The sequence below is a fragment of the Scyliorhinus torazame genome, chromosome 5 (genome assembly GCF_047496885.1).
Source record: "Scyliorhinus torazame isolate Kashiwa2021f chromosome 5, sScyTor2.1, whole genome shotgun sequence".
NCBI classification, from domain to species: Eukaryota; Metazoa; Chordata; class Chondrichthyes; order Carcharhiniformes; family Scyliorhinidae; genus Scyliorhinus; species Scyliorhinus torazame.
Window position 1 is genome coordinate 141,468,647 of NC_092711.1, and position 9,591 is coordinate 141,478,237.

The 9,591-nt window shown below is 49.8% G+C and overlaps 1 protein-coding gene across 3 annotated transcripts in view; it reads right to left on the reverse strand.

The window, feature by feature from the left end:
* LOC140419850 (uncharacterized) overlaps nt 1–5,335 on the reverse strand; it is a 67,912-nt gene extending 62,577 nt beyond the window's left edge. For 2 of the 3 annotated variants that reach the window (XR_011946037.1, XM_072503904.1), the window contains exon 1: nt 5,136–5,335. The gene's annotated coding sequence lies outside the window, so the exon portion shown is untranslated. Of the gene's footprint in view, nt 1–5,002; nt 5,088–5,135 lie in introns of those variants that run through there. The other variant, XR_011946036.1, reaches the window with a different exon arrangement.
* Between the last annotated feature and the right edge of the window lie 4,256 nt (nt 5,336–9,591).

The window sequence follows — 9,591 nt, forward strand, 5'->3', positions numbered from 1 at the left end:
GTTAAAGAAGAATGAAGACATGTCAGCAGCACAGTTTAGGAAAGTGGCATCATCGGAACAGATGTGATGGAGGTGAAGGAACTGAGAGAATGGGATGGAGTCCTTACAGGATGTGGGGTGTGAAGTGCTGTAGTCGGCGTAGCTGTGGGAGTCGGTAGGTTTGTAATGGATATTAGTGCACAGTCTATCTCAGAAATTGAAATAGAAAGTCAAGGAAGGAAAGGGAAGTGTTGGAGACAGACCATGTGGAGGTGATAGAGGGGTGCAAACCGGAAGCAAAATGAATATATTTTTCCAGGCTTTGCAGAACGCCTCCAGTCCATCCGCAAGCAGTTCCCAGACCTTCCTGTCGTTTGCCACTTCAACTCACCGTCCTGCTCTCAGTCCACATGTCCGTCCTTGGCCTGCTGCAATGTTCAGGTGAAGCCCAGCGCAAAGAACAAACAAAGAACAAAGAAAAGTACAGCACAGGAACAGGCCCTTCGGCCCTCCAAGACCGTGCCGACCATGCTGCCCGACTAAACTACAATCTTCTACACTTCCTGGGTCCGTATCCCTCCATTCCCATCCTATTCATGTATTTGTCAAGATGCCCCTTAAATGTCACTATCGTCCCTGCTTCCACCACCTCCTCCGGTAGCGAGTTCCAGGCACCCACTACCCGCTGTGTAAAAAAACTTGCCTCGTACATCTACTCTAAATCGTACCCCTCTCACCTTAAACCTATGCCCCCTAGTAATTGACCCCTCTACCCTGGGGAAAAGCCTCTGACTATCCACTCTGTCTATGCCCCTCATAATTTTGTAGACCTTCTATCAGGTCGCCCCTCAACCTCCGACGTTCCTGTGAGAACAAACCGAGTTTATTCAACCGCTCCTCATAGCTAATGCCCTCCATACCAGGCAACATTCTGGTAAATCTCTTCTGCACCCTCTCTAAAGCCTCCACATCCTTCTGATAGTGTGGCGACCAGAATTGAACACTATACTCCAAGTGTGGCCTAACTAAGGTTCTATACAGCTGCAACATGACTTGCCAATTCTTATATTCAATGCCCCGGCCAATGAAGGCAAGCATGCCGTATGCCTTCTTGACTACCTTCTCCACCTGTGTTGCCCCTTTCAGTGACCTGTGGACCTGTACTCCTAGATCTCTCTGACTTTCAATACTCTTGAGGGTTCTACCATTCACTGTATATTCCCTACCTGCATTAGACCTTCTAAAATGCATTACCTCACATTTGTCCGGATTAAACTCCATCTGCCATCTCTCCGCCCAAGTCTCCAAACAATATAAATCCTGCTGTATCCTCTGACAGTCCTCATCACTATCCGCAATTCCACCAACCTGTGTCGTCTGCAAACTTACTAATCAGACTAGTTACATTTTCCTCCAAATCATTCATATATACTACAAACAGCAAAGGTCCCAGCACTGATCCCTGTGGAACACCACTGGTCACAGCCCTCCAATTAGAAAAGCATCCTTCCATTGCTACTCTCTGCCTTCGATGACCTAGCTAGTTCTGTATCCACCTTGCCAGCTCACCCCTGATCCCGTGTGACTTCACCTTTTGTACCATGAGGGACCTTGTCAAAGGCCTTACTGAAGTCCATATAGATAACATCCACTGCCCTACCTGCATCAATCATCTTTGTGACATCCTCGAAAAACTCTATCAAGTTAGTGAGACACGGCCTCCCCTTCACAAAGCCATGCTGCCTCTCACCAATACGTCCATTTGCTTACAAATGGGAGTAGATCCTGTCTCGAAGAATTCTCTTCAGTAATTTCCCTACCACTGAAGTAAGGCTCACCGGCCTGTAGTTCCCTGGATTATCCTTGCTACCCTGCTTAAACAGAGGAACAACATTGGCTATTCTCCAGTCCTCCGGGACATCACCTGAAGACAGTGAGGATCCAAAGATTTCTGTCAAGGCCTCAGCAATTTCCTCTCCAGCAAACTGGGGGAACAGCACTTCATCTTCCGATTAAGCATGTTACACCCTTCCGGACTTAACATTGAGTTCAGACTCTCCACCACCTTTACCCCATTTTTATCTCAATTTATTTTTGTTTTAATTTCTTCCATTGATCGCTTTTTCTCTCCCCACTGTTCTCCACCCTGTAGCACAATCAATCACTCACGAGGCGAGATAAGAAGAAGTCAATCGATGGCTTTATTACGCAGACTTGTTCCCCAGCAGCTCGGTTACAGAATGCGGCTGCTGGGAGAACCCGGGTTCTTATACTCCGCCTTACTGGGAGGAGCTAGTAGGCAGCAGATCCAATCAGGGACCAGTGTCTGTCCACCAATAGCCTCTCGGCATCACAGGGTACCGTAATACCCCTAATACATACCACCACACACCCCTCCCCTCATTCGAATTATTTCAAGTTGCCCTTTACACACTGCTCACCTTTATTCTGCCATTCACACATTCTAACCTTTTTATGTACCACTATCAGCACCCTTCTTAGCCTTAATTACCACCATTTGCATTCCTTTTATCTTATGTGCTCGACATCTTTGTCTATATCTCCACCTACTGCTGGCCCTTATCCAGCCCCACCATTCCACCCCTCCCCCACTACAGTACAAATCTGACCCCATTTCCAGTTCTCTCCAACTGTCACAGAATCATCGGTGCAGGAGGCCATTCGGCCCATCGAGTCTGCACCGGCTCTTGGAAAGAGCACCCTACCCAAGGCCACACCTCCACCCTATCCCCATAACCCAGTAACCCACCCAACACTAAGGGCAATTTGGGACACTAAGGGCAATTTATCATGGCCAATCCACCCGAACCTGCACATCTTTGGATTGTGGGAGGAAACCGGAGCACCCGGAGGAAACCCACGCACACACGGGGAGGACGTGCAGACTCCGCACAGACAGTGACCCAAACCAGGAATCAAACCTGGGACCCTGGAGCTGTGAAGCAATTGTGCTATCCACAATGCTACCGTGCTGTTCGGGTACACAGAGGGAAAATTCAGAATGTCCAAATTACCAGTCATACATCTTTCGGGACTTGTGGGAGAAAATTGGAGCACCTGCAGGAAACCCGCATAGACACAGGGAGAACTTTGGGGAAACCAGCCCTTTAATTGTGAACATTGGGAAAGAGACCATCCTTTTAGCCAGACAAATAAATGTGTCAAGCTGAGGGAGCAAAGGATGTCACTGTGTTTAAGAGAGAGAGAGAGACCTGGGCCAAGCTTTGCAGAGTCTGCACCCTCCCTGGATTCACTTCCTTTCCCTTCAAATATTTTATTGCAATCACAATTCAACAGTTGTTTTTTTTTATAAATCAAAAAAAGTTTCAAGGCACGGGGCCTAAATACATTTCAGAGTAACAATCCCCCAAACACAACACAAACAGCCGCGGGGCACAAGGCCCCGACACAATACGACCGTTTCAGAGCAAAGAGGAACCACGAGGCACGGGGCCTGGATACATGTTTTAACAGTCACGTCCCAAAAACAATCACAAGGCCTCAATTCACCTTTAAAAGATTTGCAGGATAAAGTTAATCACAGGACACAAAGCCGTGACCCACTTCAACTATGATATAACAAAGACCGTTCCAGGATACGGAAACAACGCCAGAAGTTCATCAACAGACAAAGGCAGTCTGAACAGAAACAACCGAAAAGCAGCATATCGAAAAGAAACATTTACTAAATACGGAGAGCCGCCCACGTCCGACTCGATCACCCCCCGTTCGTCACCCCCCCCCGAAAGGGGTCCCCAGTTCAACGCAAACAACAGTCCCAAGCCGCCCGCCAGAGAAATCCAGCAAGCGGCTACTTCGCTCACCCTCCCCTCCCCAGCCCGGCAGCCAACACGCCGGAGGAGAGGCTCCCTCCGCAAGGAGCACAGACCGCCGGAGAGTCACACATCCGGGCGTGGTAGAGGAGAGAGGCGCCTTCAGTCAGGGAACCGTAGAAACCGACTCAACCGGCAAGGGGCCATTGGTAAGCTGAGCGATCCAACAACACGGTCAAAACAAACAACAATAAACCAACATAGTCTTACAACACTGAAACAATCACCAACAGTCCAGTCAAAGACAACAATAAACAGGATCATGTCGAAAACACCCACTACACACGAGACACCACCCGGAAAGGTGTAATCACCCCCTGGTACCCAAGGGGTTCTCAGTCAAAACCGAAACAACCGTCCTAAGCCGCTCGCCAGAAAGCCAGCAAGCAGCGAGTTCACTCATCGCCGGCCCACCCCCTCCACCCAGCCCGGCAGCCCACACACCGGCGGAAAGGCTGCCCCTCGCAGGGAGCACAGCCCGCCGGAGGGAGTCACATCCGGGCGTGGCAGAGAGGAGGGAGGGAGGGAGGGAGGGAGGGAGGGTCTCCCCCTCCCCCTCCTTCATGGACCCTGCCCAAAGGCACGGGACCACCCGGAAGCAGAGCAATTTAACATCATTGACAAAGACAGCAGTAATAAAACAAAAATCCAGGAAAAATGAGAAGTCTGTCCTAAGGCAAGAAAAAAAAAAGCAAAGTCCAACACAAAAGCTCGTTTTCACACCGTGCAGCGCTCAACAAAGTTCACCAAATTACACATTTCATGTCGTGACCTTCGGCCCTCGAAACCTTCCAGCCGAAACTCACGAAAAGCAAAATGGCAACGGCCGGGGGGAAACCCCGGGGAGTCGCTCCGAAGTCGGCAACAGTCAGTGAAAGGCTGGAAAGTCCCAGAGTCTATCCCGAGGGTCCCAGGGGGCCAACCCCCGGAGCCTCCAGGAGCAGCAGCAACCCAGCACCAACCCACCCCGGGCTGCCGGCGGCGGGACGCGGGCTTCCGCAAGAATTCCAACCCTGGCCCCAATCCGACCTGCCGCTTCCAGTAACATATCCAGCTCCCCTCCTTCCTCCATTCCGCAAACCCAGAGAGCCCACCTGGCCTCCCGGGAGCCTGCGCTTGATGGAGACAGCGCAGAGTGAGCTCCACTCCCCATCCACCCCCTGCTGCACCTGTCCTGGGCCAAGCTTTGCAGAGTCTGCACCCTCCCTGGATTCACTTCCTTTCCCTTCAGTTGCTGCAAGTCACCAATTGAAGGTCAGAATGAGAAATGGAAAGGGGGAGAAAAGAAAGTGTTTTACTCACAGATGTTGGAGACAGGAGGAGGTTTGCCTTCACATCCGCTGTGACATCACAATGGAGCCCTGTCTGAATCAGCCAATAGAAATTACTCTATTCGCAATGTCGTCACCGTGCTCCAGTGCGCGGACGCGCCGCCCAGCCCGTTGAACCCCCTCCCTCCACACCTCCTCGAGACAAGGTTTCCAGGCAACCGGCTCCGACCAGAGCTGGAAGCCGCTCGGTGAGCTGCCCGAGACTGCGCATGTGCAGTGGAGCTCACCTCCTGACCTTCCTGCTGAGGCATTGGCCAATGGGAACAGTTGCGCGACCGGAAGGATTCTGGTCATTCAGCCAATCAGAGTGCGGGGTTGGTGTGACTGAGCTTCACTCCGGCGGAAACTTCCTCCTGGGCCTTCATCAAACAAACCTCCAGACGCCGCTGGTTCTCCAGCATTCTGCACCTTTCATCAGCAGTGACGCAAATGATCACCCCCCCGGCATGAGCTTTACACGTCTGGAGGGGAAATACCAGGGGCCGAGTTAACGGAAGAACTCAAACTCTTCCGTAAAATGTGCAGTGAATGAAGTATCTCTGATCAGGGAGGCATCAAACCTCCACCTTCTCGCCCTGGGGGTGAGCCCTCGAGCAGAACCTCCAGAAAAACGGGGGCGGGGGCTGCATTTAAGATGTTCCCTGTGGTGCAAGCGGACACCAGGTCGTCCTCGGCACGATGAAGTCGGCGATTCTAGTCTGACATTGCTGTGGGACTGGAAAGAAGGTAAAATCTCCGCCCCTCGGGTGCAAAGTTCTCCAAACATCCACATAACCCACCTCTTCACAAGCCGAGACCAACGCCCGAGCTTGTAGCTGGGGGGGGGGGGGGGGGGGAGGGGGGGGAGGGGGGGGGGGCGGTAACCAGGTATCCAGGAGCTTATCCACCAGAGGATATAAGTGGCCGTTGAAGTCACCAACCACAAAAGAGTTAGTCGAAGCTAACAGCAAAATCCACAAAAGCCTTTGCAATGAACTCCAGGGAGTAATTCGGGGGTCCATAAACATTCATTATTAAAACAACATCTCCATGCACCAAACCTCTAATGATCACATATCTACCTCCTTTATCCTTGGTGCTGGTTTCAACCTTAAAAGGGATATTTTCATTAATAAGGATTGCCACACCCCTGCTACTTGATGACAAAGAGGCAAAAAAAATCCTTCCCACCCAATCCGGCCTCAATTTAAAGTATTCCTCATTATAGAACCCCTACAGTGCAGAAGGATGCCTTTCAGACCATCGATTCCGCACCTGCCTTTGTAAGAGCACCCTACCTAGGCCCATGCTTCCACCCTGTCACTGTCACCCAGTAACCCTACCTAACCTTTTTGAACATGGCCAATCCACCAAACCTGCACATCTTTGCCCTGTGGGAGAAAACTAGAGATCCCAGAGAAAACCCACGCAGACATGAGGAGAAGGTGCAAACTCCACCCAGGCAGTCACTCGAGGCCGGAATTGAACTTGTGTCCCTGGAGCTGTGAGGCAGCAGCGCTAACCACTGTGCCACCTTGCTGCTCCAAATGAGTTTAATCTAGATGAGTTTCCTGGAATAAAGCTATGTCGACTTTCTAATTAAGAAAATAGAGGACCATTTTCCTTCTGATAGGGTGATGGATGCGCCGTACATTCCCTGAGAAAATTTGAAGATTAACAGCCGCCATTAGTTAGGCGACAGAGAGAACAGGAACAGATTTTCACGCCACAATTGGGCGTGGGCTATTACCCCCTCCTCCAACTCACTTTACACCAGAGGCACCAAAGTCTCCCCAAACTGCTCCTTTTATGGATAAAAGCCCCATCTGTACCAGAGTAGGATAAAGTCAACAACACATAAACCCTCCCATAATAACAAAAATACAAAAGAATCACGACCACAATAGATCCAAGGGGACATTCCTCAATAAGACTGAGGACCCGGAGGGTTAGCCCATGGCCAGACTGTTGTTAACCTTGGGATATCTTCTCTAAACTGAGGGAAGAAAAGAAAGGCCAACAAGGGAATGGGGATCGAATGCCCCTCCCATATTTTAGACCCACCTGTAAAGACCTGCATCCACCACCACCCACCCTTTGGCAATGGCACCACTCGGTTCTGCCATGATTAATGCTCGGATAATAGAAGAAAGACGACCGATAATAAGTGCCCTGCACATCTACCATAACGGAGATAAGATAATATGAGTCCCTGGAACACTCGAGGAGAAGAAGATATTCAATCAGTGCTCACAGAATAACACCTCCCTTCAACAAGATAAAAGATAACAAATTCCGACAACAAAACAGTAATAAGGAAAGAGTCCGAATAAGAGCCTTAGTTAGTCTGAGCTGCAAACCATCCGTCCAAATCCTTGCCCTTCATGGATTTAACGAAGGCCAAGGCAGTAGTCAGATTATCGAAAGACTTGACGGAGTTGTCGGACACAATTTTCAGGGTCACAGGATAAAGCATAACAGAATTCACTCAGCAGTCTTGAGTTCCCTTCAAACTTCAGCGAAGCCTCGATGCTTCGTTTGTGTGGCAGCCGAAAAGTCCTGGAAAAAGGAAATCCTCACTCCCTCATGGAGCCAGGTCCCACCTCACAGGGGGCTGGTTTAGCACAGGGCTAAAGAGCTGGCTTTTAAAGCAGACCAAGGCAGGCCAGCAGCAAGGTTCAATTCCCATACCAGCCTCCCCGAACAGGTGTCGGAATGTGGGGACTAGGGGCTTTTCACAATAACTTCATTTGAAGCCTACTTGTGACAATAAGCGATTTTCATTTCATTTCACCGTACCCGTCTCCAGGAACTTCTGGTGATCTTTCAAGTTGTGGAAGGGAATGATTACAGGCCTGCGATGAAAACTATCCATCGGCCTCAAAGACCGGATCCGATGCTCTTTCTAATTGGAAACACCCAGGCTTCACATTCAGCTGGAGAAAACAACGACTCTCACTCGGGGGGGGGGGGGTCGTCGTCTCTCGGGGCTTTTCCAGTCACACTGATGGTTAAAATATTTTGAAGCCGAAAGAACAGACAAACATTTCTCCTTCTAGATTCAAAGTCCGGATGTTCTTTCTCTGACCCTCGGTTCTCCAAGTCCTCCAGGAGTCCACCACACCACTCAGCCGGTTTTCCAAGGATTAAATTCTTGCCTCTGCTGAGGAGGCATCTTGCTCAACATTCAGGATTCTCGCCTCGGGATCGTCGATCTTTCCTTGGTGTTTTACAGCTCGGCATCATGAGCTCACAGATATTGAGTCAGCACACTCAGCCTCTGGTCAATAACACAGAGAATGACGCTGACCTAGATCAGTCAATGATCGCAGATTAGACGAGCAGGCTCGATGAGCCGAATGGTCGACTGCAGCTCCTATTTGTTATGATCTCTGTGCCCAGGACAGGAAGCAGTGAGCATGGATCTGTCAATCAGCCTGAATTAGCACCTTCAGGAGAATTGGGAGGGTGGATATTAGATACAGAAGAGTGAGAATGGAGGGAGAGTGTGTGTGGGATGGAGATTTACAACTTTTGGGGAATGAGAGAGGAACGAATGTTCTCTGGGAACTAGAATTGTCTGATCTGAATTCCTATCCTGTGCTGGCAGTGATGTCTTTTGTAAATTGTTTTTACAGGATATTAGAAATGGAGGAATTACAGACAGAAATCTCAAACGTCACGTCTCATTCTGACTGAGTCTCAATTCCTTGGAACTGAATATCATCGGACTTTGAATCTCGAATGAGAAATGTTTGTCTGTTCTTTCGGCTTCAAAAGATTTTAACCATCATTGTGACTGGAAAAGCACCGAGACACACACACACCCGAGTGAGTGTTCCAGAGCATTGACTGTGGAAAGAGCTTTAACCAGTTACACAGCCTGAAAAAACATCACACCATTCACAGCGAGGAGAGACTACACGTGTTTGTGTGTGGTCAAGGTTTCAATTATCCAATCTGGGGAGACACAAGGAGATCCAAAACATGACAAAACCGTGGAAATGTGGAGACTGTGGGAAGGGATTTAGAGCCCCTTCACAGCTGGAAGCTCATAGACGCATTCACACAGGGGAGAGGCCATTCACCTGCTCTTTATGTGGGAAGGGATTCATTCAGTTATCCGCTCTGCGGACACACCAGCGAGATCACACTGAGGCAAAATCATTCACCTGTTCTCAGTGTGAGAAGGGATTCACTACCTTATTGAGCGTGCGGATACATCAGCGAGTTCACACTGGGGAGAAGCCATTCACCTGCTCTGTGTGTGGGAAGGGATTCACTCTGTTATGCGCCCTGCAGACACACCAGCGAGTTCACACTGGAGAGAAGCCATTCACCTGTTCTCAGTGTGAGAAGGGATTCACTCAGTTATCCAGCCTGCAGTCACACCAGAGAATTCACACTGGGGAGAGACCGTTCACTTGCTCTCAGTGTGAGAAGGGATT